Raw genomic sequence first — 13,931 nt, 5'->3', positions numbered from 1 at the left:
GTAAGAACCGTCAAAAACCCGTTTCTTGATATTTTGAAATGAGGGAAGAGATCTTTATCTATAGCCTGTGGGTTGGCTAAAAAAGGAAATTGAGTTTAATGTCTTTTAAGAAAATCTAATCGATTATAACTTAATAGTAATCGATTATAATCTCCTATGATAATCGAATACCGACTCAAAAAGGAGAGAAAAGATATCTAGTCGTTGTACATTAATAAAATGTTATCTTAAATCGATTAGAGTTTAATTTTGAACTGATCTAATCGATTAGATAAGTGCTCCAATCGATTAGAAAAGGCAAAACTTTTCCCATAATAATTTGACTGCTCTTAATTCATCTTACACACCTTCAAGACATTTTAGAAAATATTTTTCTTGAGAAAAATCAAATTGAAAATAAGTTTTTTTTTGGGTGTGCCCGCATGTGCGTATCTTAGCAATGTACTTCTATGAGAATGCCCTTTTGCTTTACACAATGTTCACTTAGACTAAGGTGGTGTTTCATTACACTTCAAGACTTTGTCATATGTTTTCTTTTATAGATTGATCCGTTGTCGCACACGGGTCAAAACGAGTAATTAGAAAATTGTAGTTTAGCGGAAGCGACAACTCGAGTATCGTATCGCAAGGATTCTTGTATTATTCTTAACCTAATGAAATCGATTTAAGGGGGGTTTATGTTTAGTATTCGATTTAGAAACAAAGCAAAAAAAAAGTTATTAAAATAAGAGATTATAAAATAAGTCAATCTATTGTTTTCGATTTTCGACTAATCACTGGTTTTTACCTACCAATTCCCTAAGCGGCTTCGACTCTATTCGATTCAAATTTGATTGACAAGCGCAATAGATATATGACAGATTTATATTCCTATATTATGAATTAAGCAAACGGATAAATACAATCGTGAATTAAGCAAACACGATTTACAAACGCAATTTAACGACAAAGCGACGAAAACGGTGATTAATAGTTAGGAATGCAATCATACGAATTTAATCAAAACCATTCGAAAAAATACAGATTAAGTAAATGAAATTTCATAAAATAGAATTCAAAGAGAACAAAATTAAATTGATAGAATAAAAACCTCAAAGCCTTGGAAATTCGGTTACAGCAGATTGACTCTAGGAGATTAGTTCCTCTTCATGATCGCATGAAAGCAAAAAGTTATTATGAATAATGTGTCTTTGCTACAGTACCGTAGTTGCCCTTTTAAACAGAATAAGGGTTTCACTTATAATTCAAACTAGGCCGGAAAACCTAAATTCGGCCCAACAAATGGCCCAAAAGAAAATATTTCCTAAAGTACGAAACTTCAACGAATTATTTGAGACGTATGCACTCCGAATCATATTTTTCCTTCAACAAAAAAGTTGTATCTCTTTCTCTTATATTTCCAACGCATGTCAGAACTTGCAAAACGGTATCCCGAAGCTCAAGTTATGATCCTAACAGTGGACAGATATCAAATAACCGCTAAAACTGAAAATAGCAAACGAAAATAGATTAAAGGCAAACATGAACTTAAATCTAAAAACATAATAAAATAGTAAAATAAGCAAAGTAAACTAGATAAATGCCTAATTACAATTATAGAAGAATGTGCATCAAAATGCACTGATCAAATTCCCTCACACTTGAACTTTTGTACTCCGAGCAAAATTACAATTTCAAAACAAAAGGAAAGAAAACAGAGCATGCACTTCCAAAAGTTTTTAAGATACAAGGTATAGACATAATTCTAAGTCTAAGCTTCAAGAATATGGTGTTAGTAAGCAACTTTTTGTGATATTCAAAGCAGATAGAAAAACATATTACCAAAAAGTACATCAACAGCAGTAAGATCCTCACAGGATATAATTCACTCAACTCTCAAGTGTTTAGATTAACTGTTTACACTCAAAGCACAATATGAAAATGAGTACTACCATAAGCTTGAAAGGACTCTAACTTCCACAGTTAAAATGCATGCACACAAAGATCAAAAGGACTTTTATTTGGTTGTAACGTGGCCAAGATAAGGGTGAGATAAATTCTAAGGGGTACTAGGCTAAAATTCAAAGAGATAAAAGAGACTTGAAAGAAACTGCGGGAGTTGAATTTACAAAATATTTCATTCACTTGAACAACTCTATAGCAATTGTTTTTTCTTCTCCTTCCTCTTTTTATTCTTTTTTTTAAGGAGTGTGTATTGACATGTATTGAAACATTACAAACACAATTCCTTTTTTTCTTCCTCTTATCCTTCTATTTTTTCATTCCTTTTTTTTTCTTTTCTATTTTTTTTCCTTTTTTTGCCAACTTTCGAAATATTACAAACATAATTGTTCAACCCCACACAACTCCAAACAAGACTCTTTCAACCCTTTGAATAGGGTGATAACATTGTTTTTCACTTCTCGGCTTGTAATGAGTTTTAAATAAAAAAAGGATAATATGCTCAATGGGGTTTCAAACAAGGGATGCAATTATTTTAGGGTTGGCTTTTTGGTTAACTGGCTAAAAAAACAAAAGAAAACAAAATTGCCTTTATCATATCAGTGTGCACAAGTAAACAACAACATCAACAACAGTCAATTCAAGTTCTAGAGACCAACAGACATGAGTGAATCACACAAGAAAGAAAGAGATGGATTTTTGTATGTTATCCATATAAGGCTCAAAGCTCACCAGGGTTAATGATCTACTGCTAAAGATATACAATTTAGAGTTTAGTCATACATATCATACTAAAAAGGCACAACAAAATTTTCACATCACACCACAAGACTTTAGTCAAGAGAACTAAGAAAAATACTCATAATTGTAACTCAAAAACCAAAGAAAAAAAAACATGCAATTTTTTTTAAGAAAGCAAACCAAAACCAAAACAGAGAAAAAACAAAGAAAATAAAACAAATAAATGGTTCCCTCCCCCACACTTAAAACATACATTGTCCTCAATGAAAGAGCATAAATATAAAATAAGAGTGAGAGAAAAGAAAGAACACACCCGAGGAGTCAAGGCGGATAAGTGATTGCATAAGCAGTCTTTCCCAAAGAGAGCTCTTCTACAGTCTCTTCTTCCAAAATCGGGTTCTCATGGAGTAACTTTGAGGAGTGTCCATTGACCTTGAAATTTTGATTAGTGCATTTTGTTAGGAAACTGCGCAAAATTTCCCCATATTATCATATTTGTGGAACAACAAATTAACGCGGAAGCGCACAAACTTAATGAAAATAAAATATATAAATTTATTAACCTCTCCTCACATGAAAATTTCACAACTCAATTACACTAAAAGAATTTATTGAAATTATGTTCTGATGATTACAAATGAAAGATACAAGGCTTTTATAGCCAATAAAACAAGAAAGATGAATGGTTATTATTTAACATCTCCTCAAAGTTCTCATAACCATTATTGTTTCTTTTTACTATTATTTTTCTTGTTTCTCCTTCATACTCTCTTTATCTCTCTTTTATTTTGACCAACAATCTCCCACTTGAAGAGTGATTTTAATCAGTTTTCACACCTTGGTTAAACAACAACGTTTATCAATTTATTATTCTAGCAGGCCAACTGAAGAAAAGCATAACTTCAGTTTATCAATTGTCACCACCTTTGTTAACATGTCAGCTGGATTCTCACTTCCTTGTATCTTGCTCAATGTTAGTACCTCATCCTCAAGAAGAGATCTAATGAAGTGATAACAAAGACCAATGTGTTTTGTTCTTGAATGAAATGCAGAATTCTTTGCTAGATGTATTGCACTTTGACTGTCACTATACAAAACACTCTTCTCCTGCATGAAACCCCACTCTGTTAATAATCCTTGAAGCCATATTAATTCCTTACTAGCTTCTGTGACTGCTACATACTCAACCTCAGTAGTGGATAAAGCAACAATCTTTTGTATTCACAATATCCAACTAACTGCTCCAGTACCAACACTAAATATATAGCCAGTCGTACTTCTTCGTGATCAACTTCACCGGCAAAGTCTGCATCAACGTATCCTTGTACTTTTATTTCTCCTTTGCCAAAGTATAGACATTTCTTTTCAGTGCCTCGTAGATACCGCAAAATCCACTTGACTGCTTCCCAATGAGATTTTCCTGGATTTGTCATAAACTTGCTTACAACTCCCACTGCATGGCCAATGTCTAGCCTAGTACATACCATTGTGTACATCAAACTTCCTATAGCTAAAGCATATGGAATCTTATCCATGAATTCTATTTCTTCCTCCGTCTGAGGAGACTGGTCCTTGGATAAGCGAAAATGACTTGCCAAAGGTGTGCTAACCGGTTTGGCATTGCCCATGTTGAACCTTTGCAAAATACAATTGATGTACTCTGCCTGAGATAACTGCAAAATTCCTCTTTGCTTATCTCTCATGATTTGCATTCCAAGAATCTTCTTTGTTGGACCCAAATCCTTCATGTCAAACTCATTTGATAACTGCATCTTCAAGTTTCTGATTTCATCCATATCTGGACCTGCTACTAACATATCATCGACATAGAGTAGCAAAATGATGTAATTTGACTTATATCTCTTGAAGAAACAACAGTAATCGGCATTGCACTTCTGGAAACCTTCCTTGTGCATAAAGCTTTCAAACTTCATATACCACTGTCTTGGAGCTTGTTTCAGGCCATACAAGCTCTTCTTTAATCTGCACACCATATTTTGTTTCCCTTCCTCTGAGAAACCTTCAGGTTGGTGCATGTAGATCTCCTCATCTAAGTCTTCGTGAAGAAATGCAGTCTTCACGTCCAATTGCTCAAGGTAGAGCTCTTTGCTGGCCACAATACTTAAAACTGACCTGATAGTATTGAGTTTCACAACTGGAGCAAAGATTTCAGTGTAATCAACTCCTTCTTTTTGCTGAAATCCTTTGACAACTAGTCGAGCTTTGTATCGCTTAGAACCATCATGATCCTCTTTTACTCGATACACCCATTTGTTGTGAAGTGTCTTCTTTCCACTATGTAACTCAACTAGTTCCCATGTCTGGTTGGAGATTAAAGACTTCATCTCATCTTTCATTGCAAGCTCCCACTTACTAGCATCTGTGGTCTGACATGCTTCTGCATAGTCTTCAGGCTCACCTCCATCAGTTAGCAACATGTAGTCCATGTATCTCCTATTGGGAACATGAGGTCGAGAAGACCTTCTCAATATAGAAGTTGGAGTACAAGTCTCTGATGCGTCATACTGTTGCTCACTGCTTCATTCAGTTGATTCCTCTAATTGAGGATTTTCTATTATAGGACTTTCTGGGATATCATCAACCTCTACATAAGCTGGGTCATTTAATTTTGATTCATTGGTGCTTGTGTTATGCCTATCTTTGTACATAACTATTTCATTAAAGACCACATCTCTACTGTGGATCATTTTCTTGTTTTCATCATCCCATAGTCGATAGCCAAACTCATCCTCACAATAACCGAGGAAAATGCATTTCTTTGATTTGGGATCAAGCTTATTCCTGCCATGATCACTAATGTACACATATGCTACACATCCGAAAACTCTAAGATGTGAGAGTTTTACCTCTTTTTCGCTCCATACCTCTTCTGGTATTCTATGCTCCAATGGTACCGATGGACCTTGGTTGATTAAATAAGCTGGTGTGTTGACTGCCTCTGCCTAGAACTGCTTCGGTAAGCCTGACTGCACACGTAAGCTTCTGGCTCTTTCAGTCAAAGTTCGATTCATACGCTCAGCTTCACCATTCTGTTGAGGTGTACCTGGCACGGTCCTCTCCATTCTGATTATGTGCTCATAACATAGATTCTTGAACTTGGTGTCTATATATTCACCACCATTGTCAGTTCAGAGCTTTTTGATCTTCAATCCGGTCTCGTTTTCTAACATCGCTTTCCACACCTTGAAAGCCCCAAATGCGTCAGACTTATATTTCAGAAAGTATACCCATACCTTTCTGGAATGGTCATCAATAAAAGTCACAAAGTATTTCTTCCCACCAATAGATGAGACGGTAGTTAGACCCCAAACATCAGAGTGAATAAGCTCAAGCCTTTCCTTCTTTTGGGTTCTCCCATTTGTTTGAAAGTTGACTCGCTTTTGTTTTCCAAGTATACAGTCTTCACACATGTCAATTTCTATTGACCTAAGACCTTGTAATTTTTCGTTTGAGTGCATGATCTTCATCCCTTTCTCACTCATATGGCCTAATCTTTGGTGCCATAGATTGGGACTTTCATTTTTCGCAACGGCAATCAAGTGACAAGTTCCCGTTGTCTTGTAAAGAGTACCACTCATTTTACCGCGAGCAAATGTCATTGCACCCTTTGAAATCTTCCATTGATCACCATGAAAGACTGTTGTATAGCCTTCACTAGCCAACTGGCCTACTGAGATTAAGTTCTTTGTCAGGTCAGGAATATGTCTTACATTTTTCAATTCCCATTCAGACCCACCTAACTTAATCTTCACTACACCTTTACCTGCAATCTCACGTGATTGCTCATTACCGAGGTAAACTTTACAGAGGTTTCCAGAGACATAATTATTAAAGAATCCTTTCTGGGAAGTGGCATGGAAGGATGCTCCAGAGTCTAACACCCAAGACTCTTCCTTATTCTCCAAAGAGCATATCAACGCGTCTTCTCCTCTTGAAGTGGAAGCAACATTTGCTTCATCCTTTACCTCTTGATTCTTTGGTGGGAATCTACATTGATTTTTGTAATTCCCTTTCTTTCCACAATTCCAACATTCGATAGTCTTCGAATTATTGAAACTACGATGATTTTTGGATTTGGATCGTTGGTCCTTTGATTTACCACGTCCATATCCCCTGGTTGAATTTCTTCCTCTTTCCTCTGTATGTAATACTGAAGAGGATGATAATTCACCCAACTCTCTTCGCCTGATCTCTTCACTAAGAACCAGATCACGAACATCATCAAATTTCATCTTTGTACTTCCTGACGAGCTACTCACTGTCGTGACAGTAGCACTCCAACTATCTGGTAAGGAAGACAAAAGTATCAATGCTCGTACTTCATCGTCAAACTCAATTCCAACTGAACTCAATTGGGTTGTTACAATATTGAGTTCATTGATATGTTGTGCAATTGATGTGTCTTCTGTCATCCTAAGTATAAATAACCGTCTCATCAAATGAACTTTATTTGATGCTGAAGGCTTTTCATACATGCTTGAAAGAGCCTTCAAAAGACCAGCGGTTGTCTTCTCCTTCGCAATGTTAAAAGCAACATTTCAAGATAACGACAATCAGATAACGCTAAGTGCTTGCCTATCGAGAAGGTTCCACTTATCTTCCTTCATCGAATCTGGCTTCGTTTCCATGAGAGGTTGATGTAGATAATCTTCAATCTGCATCTTCCAAAAGCTAAACTCCACACCATCGAACTTTTCAATTTTCATTTTTCCTTCGTCTGCAGCCATCACTCCCACTTAAATCTGATTTTCTCAGGATCGTCTCTAAAAATTTCTTTACTAAAAAAAATTAGAAATCAACCAACCAAGCTCTGATACCAGTTGTTAGGAAACTACACAAAATTTCCCCATATTATCAGATTTGTGGAAGAACAAATTAACGCGGAAGCACACAAACTTAATGAAAATAAAATATATAAATTCATTAACCTCTCCTCACATGAAAATTTCACAACTCAATTACACTAAAAGAATTTATTGAAATTATGTTCTGATGATTACAAATGAAAGATACAAGGCTTTTATAGCCAATAAAACAAGAAAGATGAATGGTTATTATTTAACATCTCCTCAAAGTTCTCATAACCATTATTGTTTCTTTTTACTATTATTTTACTTATTTCTCCTTCATACTCTCTTTATCTCTCTTTTATTTTGACCAACACATTTGTCTTGTATTCCAGGATCAAATAAGTATCTTCGATAAGTAAAAATATTGAATGGACACGTGAAAGTGATCTCCTTTTTTACAACATCAAGAATTAAGGGATTATGGGGCTTCCTCACTATTATTGTTTCATCTTTAAGTGATATCCTATGCATACATATGGATAAGCTAATACCACGAGTATCAACCAAGGTACATCCAATTCCCTTCTTATATTTCTGCTTAAGTTGAAGCTTTGATGAATAATATGAATCCTCGGGAAGTGGTTTAGGCTCTAAAGAATGTGGTTGTTCAATGCATGGTATGTTTGGGGAAGCCGGAATGTCAAGAGCTTCATCCACATAAACAACTTCGTTTATACTATCACCCTGCAAGGCAGCATCAATCTCAGCACAAACAACACAAAGGTTAGTGTCAGTACAATCATCACATGAATAAACATCATCAAACCTAGATAGAGATGGAAAATAAAGTGAAAACAATTCAGAAAAAGTGTCATCAACCAACTCAGAGATCAATTCAATATGAAAAATAGAATGCTCCTCCAAGGGATGTTTCATGGCATCGAAAATGTTAAATTTTGCGACAATGACACCAAATTCCATGGACATGGTTCCATCGTCGACATCAATTTTTGTTTTCACCATTTTCATGAACGGTCTGCCTAAAATGATGGGAGATCTGCTTGAATTTGTTTCTCCATACATGTCCAGAATGTAGAAATCTGCAGGAAAAATCAAGTTATTAACTTGAACAAGCACATCTTCCACTACTCCAATAGGGCGAGCATTGCTTCTGTTCGCCAGTTGAATTATTAAACTTGTATGTTGCAGAGAACCAAGATCAAGGTTATTATAAACAGAAGTAGGCATAACATTAATGTCTGCTCCCAAATCAAGCATGCAATTATCGATTTTACTATCCCCAATGGTACATGGAATAGCAAAAGTTCCTGGATCCTTGCACTTTTGGGGTATGACCTGATTGAGGGATGAAACAGTAGCTTTTTCAGGTGAATGTTTAGGCTGGATAAGGGCTAAAATGTTTCGTCCCAAATTTACTCTCTCATTTCCCTTCAACCTTTTCTTACTTGTGCACAAGTCTTTTACAAATTTTGCATACTTTGGAACCTGCTTAATAACATCAAGAAGCGGAATGTTTACCGCCACTTTTCTGAACACATCTAAAATCTCTCTCTCTTTGTCTCTATCACCAGTCCTTTTATTTTTCAGTATTCTATGTGGGAAGGGAACTGGTGGCACATATTCCTTCTTTTTTTTCTTTTTTAGTTTCTACCACAACAGAGGGTTCAGTTTCTATCACAACGGAAGAAGGTTCAGGTGTTACCTCAAGATTTTTTTTTATTTTTTTCTGGGATTGGTTCTGTTACCTTCTCGGATTTCAATGAAATTGCACTCACATTAGCATTAGGGCCTTTTGGATTCACAACTGTTTGGGCAGGGAGTTCATTTGATCATTGGGCTTGTTGCATGGCATTCATCAAAGTGGCAAGTTGTCCAATCTGTGTCTGCAAAGTCTGAATACTTGAATATGTTCGTTGCTGAAATTGGAGATTGTGAACAACCATTTGTTTGACAAGATCCTCCAATGAAGGTCTGGAAAATGCATAGGTGGAGACTTAGGGAGTGGTATGTGGTTGTGGCAGGGGTATGACTAATTGTTATTGGGTAGGCTACTGGTTTCCATATCGAAGGTTTGGATGGTTCCTCCAATTGGGATGATATTTGTTGGTAGATAAGTCAGGAATGTTGTACCCTCTCTGATTGTTGCTTTGGTTGAAAAAGTTAGATGCATATGCTCGAGGCAACTGGGTGACTGAATCATCTTGAAGAATAGGACATATGTTAGTTGGATGTTTAGTAGAAGTACACATACCACACAACTTTGTTGTTTGAGGTTTACTCACTGCCATTTGTTTCACTAAAGAAGTAAGCTCTTCAATTCTGGTTTCTAAAGCCTTGTTGGAAGAGGAAACCGGAATGTCATTCACACCTTTTGTTTAGACCATAGAATTATTTCTGGTTGTGAATTGTTGGGAGTTGAGTGACATGTTCTCAATCAGAGCTTTAGCAGCAATTGGAGTTTTATCGACAAGTGCTCCACCACTAGCAACATCAAGAATGTTTCTATCCATTAGTAACAATCCCTCATAGAAATACTGAATAAGCAGTTGTTCGGTAATTTGATGTTGAAGACAACTGGATACTAATTGTTTGAATCTCTCCCAATACTCAGCCAATGACTCATTTCCCTGTTTAATACCACATATTTCTTTTCGGATTGATGCAACCTTGGAGGCAGAAAAGTATCTCTCTAAGAAGACTCTTTTCAAATCATTCCAAGTCGTGACAGAATTTGACTCAAGATAATATAATCAATCCTTGGTAGCACCCTGTAGTGAAAACAGGAAGGCTTTAAGCTTGATGTGATCTTCGGTGATTCCTTCAGGTCTCAATGGTGTAGAGCAAATAACCTGAAATTCCTTAAGATGCTTATGCGGATCCTCACCTGCAAAACCATTAAACCTTGGCAACAAGTGTATTAAACCAGATTTCAACTCAAAAGAAACAGTAACATCAGCATATTCAATACATAAACCATTGTAATTCATATCAGGAGCAACAAGTTCTCTCAGAGTTCTTTGGTCAGCCATATTAAACTCAATAGGAAAAAAAATCAACAAACAATGAGAAAACACATAACTAATTCAGCAATGCAGCAACAAATAGAAAAATACCGACAATGTCTCTACTAAGAACAAACAATTGAAATACATAAAAAACTATTAAAATAGAAGGAAAAAAAATACAAAAAACACAAAAATTAATCTAATAACGTCAATTAAAAATTTTGAGATTTTTTTTGGATTTTTCTGAAACTATCAAAACAGAAAACAAATCATAAAAAATATATAAATAAGGAATTTCGGGTTTTTAGGATGACTTCCATTATTTAGTTCCTAAATAGAGGCTTTTGATCCTTGATTTTTTCTTAGTTAATCGACAAAGAATCGGAATAATTTGAGACGATTTTCTTAAAAAAAATAGATTTTTTTAATCCTAAAATGCAAATACACCAGAACACAAGAAAGTTATGGCAAAAAAATGTTAAAACACAACACTTATGACTATAATAATAGTTAGACTAAAATAATGGTTAAAATCTACAAGAATCCCCGGCAACGGTGTCAATTTGATCCGCTGTCGCACACAGGTCAAAACGAGTAACTAGAAAATTGTAGTTTAGCGGAAGCGACAACTCGAGTATCGTATCGCAAGGATTCTTATATTATTCTTAACCTAATGAAATTGATTTAAGGGGGGGTTTATGTTTAGTAGTCGATTTAAAAAACAAAGCAAACAAAAAGTGATTAAAATAAGAGATTATAAAATAAGTCAATCTACTGTTTTCGGTTTCCGGCTAATCACTGGTTTTTACCTACCAATTCCCTAAGCGGCTTCGATCTATATTCGATTCAAATTTGATTGACAAGCATAATAGATATATGAAAGATTTATATTCCTATATTCTGAATTAATCAAACGGATAAATACAATCGTGAATTAAGCAAACACGATTTACAAACGCAATTTAACGATAAAGTGACGAAAATGGCGATTAATAGTTAGGAATGCAATCATACGAATTTAATCAAAACCATTCGACAAAATATAGATTAAGCAAATGAAATTTCATAGAATAGAAGTGAAAGAGAACGAAATTAAATTGATAGAATAAAAACCTCAAAGCCTTGGAAATTTGGTTACAACAGATTGACTCTAGGAGATTAGTTCCTCTTCATGATCGCACGAAAGCAAAAAGTTATTATGAATAATGTGTCTTTGCTACAGTACCACAACTTCCCTTTTAAACAGAATAAGGGTTTCACTTATAATTCAAACTGGGTCGGAAAACCTAAATTCGACCCAACAAATGGCCCAAAAGAAAATATTTCCTAAAGTACGAAACTTCAACGAATTATTTGAGATGTATGCACTCTGAATCAGCTTTTGCCTTCAACATAAAAGTTGTAGCTCTTTCTCTTATCTTTCCTACGCATGTCAGAACTTGCAAAACGGTATCCCGTAGCTCAAGTTATGATCATAACAATGGACAAATATCAAATAACCGCTAAAATTGAAAATAGTAAACGAAAATAGATTAAAGGCAAACATAAACTTAAATGTAAAAACATAATAAAATAGTAAAATAAGAAAAATAAATTAGATAAATGCCTAAGTACAATTATAGAAGAATGTGCATCAAAATGCACTGATCATAGATACTTGCTTAATTTTATATGAGAAGAGGCTTGATCTTATATCGAGTCAAACGAGGTATACTCCTTTGAAGTAATCTTGAGCCTAGTTGGATGTCGTCCATACTCTGCTACCTAGAGACTAATGAACTTCCATACGATGAGGGGGAAGCAAGGAAGATTAAAAAACAGGCTTCCAAGTACACATTTCTCCATATAATACATTATAAGATATGGAATGTTTCTCTCATGCATATGAGAACATGAAATTTCCATAGTGCTCACAGAAGTACACAAGGTAGCATGAAATAATCATATTGGCATAAAAGATTTTGTCTATAAGCTGTCGAGCATGGGATATTATTGACCTACTTTGATGAAGGAAAACTACAACCTAACTAGGAGGGACCACATCGCGTAATCCATAAGCTCCCTCATGGTACGTACAAGTTGCAATACCTGAAAGGATTGTTCTTGCTCAGAACCTATAACACTCTTCATCATAAATATTATTACAGTTAAATTATTTGTTTGTAATTTCATATGAACACAATGATTATGTACATGCGAATGGTTTTTTATGCGTCTGTAACCAATAAGGATATTTTTCTTAATATTTTGTATGAGGTATATCACGATGAAGATCCTTGCTGCCTCTTGAGGAAATGTTTTTATGTTAGACTGCATGATGAAGATCATTTTCGCCCTTTAAGGCAATGTTTTTATGCTGAAGTTCACGATGAAGATCTTCCTGCCCCTTGAGGCAATGTTTTTATGATATACACCATGATGAAGATCATTGTCACCCCCTTGAGGCAATGTTTTTATATTCGACTTCATGATGAAGATCCTTGTCGCCCATTTAGGCAATGTTTTACTGTTGGACTTCATGATAGAGATCCTTGCGGCCCATTAAGATAATGTTTTTATGTTGGACTTCACGATAGATATCCTCGTTTCCCATCAAGGCTATACAAATAAGTTATCCAACTTCTCTCTTAAGAGAGTTAGATTCCCGAGAATGACTAAACCCTCGCCTGAGGGACTTAGAGTTTCCTACGACGAGATACGACATATAAGTCACGTTTAAGAGGCACAATCAAAGTCTAGCCTAAAATAATTAGGCACAAGTCTTGTCTAAGGGCTTAATAGAAGTCTCGTGCGAGAGGTTCAACGCCTAACATGAGGGACTTTTAGTCTCATCATCCAAGCTACAAATAACTTTGCTTGAGGGGCATGAAATCCCGAAGTTGACTACACTCTCGTCTAAGAGACCTAGAGTAGGCATGACAACGGGGAAAGTCGAAAATGGTTTTTACCTCCCCTAAATCCAAACCTGAATCCTAAAACAATCACCGTTTCGCGCCCCAATCCCCATTGGGGATGAAAAATTAAAACCCAAATTCGTCCCAAACGGATTCATGTATCCCCGCCTCGCTACCATTTTTTTTAATAAAAAAAGTTATTTTTCCAAAATCAAATTACATTAAAAATAATAATAATAAAAAATCATGCATACGTTTCAATATTTTAAATAATAAATAATATTTAAATATCAAAATGTTAACCACATATTTAATATTTTAAATTGTCAAAACTAAATTAATAAAATAAATAATAAATTAAACGGGACGGGTTCGGGGATGAGTTTAGGGTGGGTACTAGTGTCACCATTACTTGACTCGTCCCCATATTTTATAATCGAGGAAAACCTAAACCCAGCCAAAGCGAGTTTTCCCCGTCAAATCCTGGGTGGGTTCAGGTAGGTACCCGCATGTATGGA

This window comes from Lathyrus oleraceus, chromosome 6 (genome assembly GCF_024323335.1).
Source record: "Lathyrus oleraceus cultivar Zhongwan6 chromosome 6, CAAS_Psat_ZW6_1.0, whole genome shotgun sequence".
NCBI classification, from domain to species: Eukaryota; Viridiplantae; Streptophyta; class Magnoliopsida; order Fabales; family Fabaceae; genus Lathyrus; species Lathyrus oleraceus.
Note: the sequence above shows the minus strand (reverse complement) of the source record.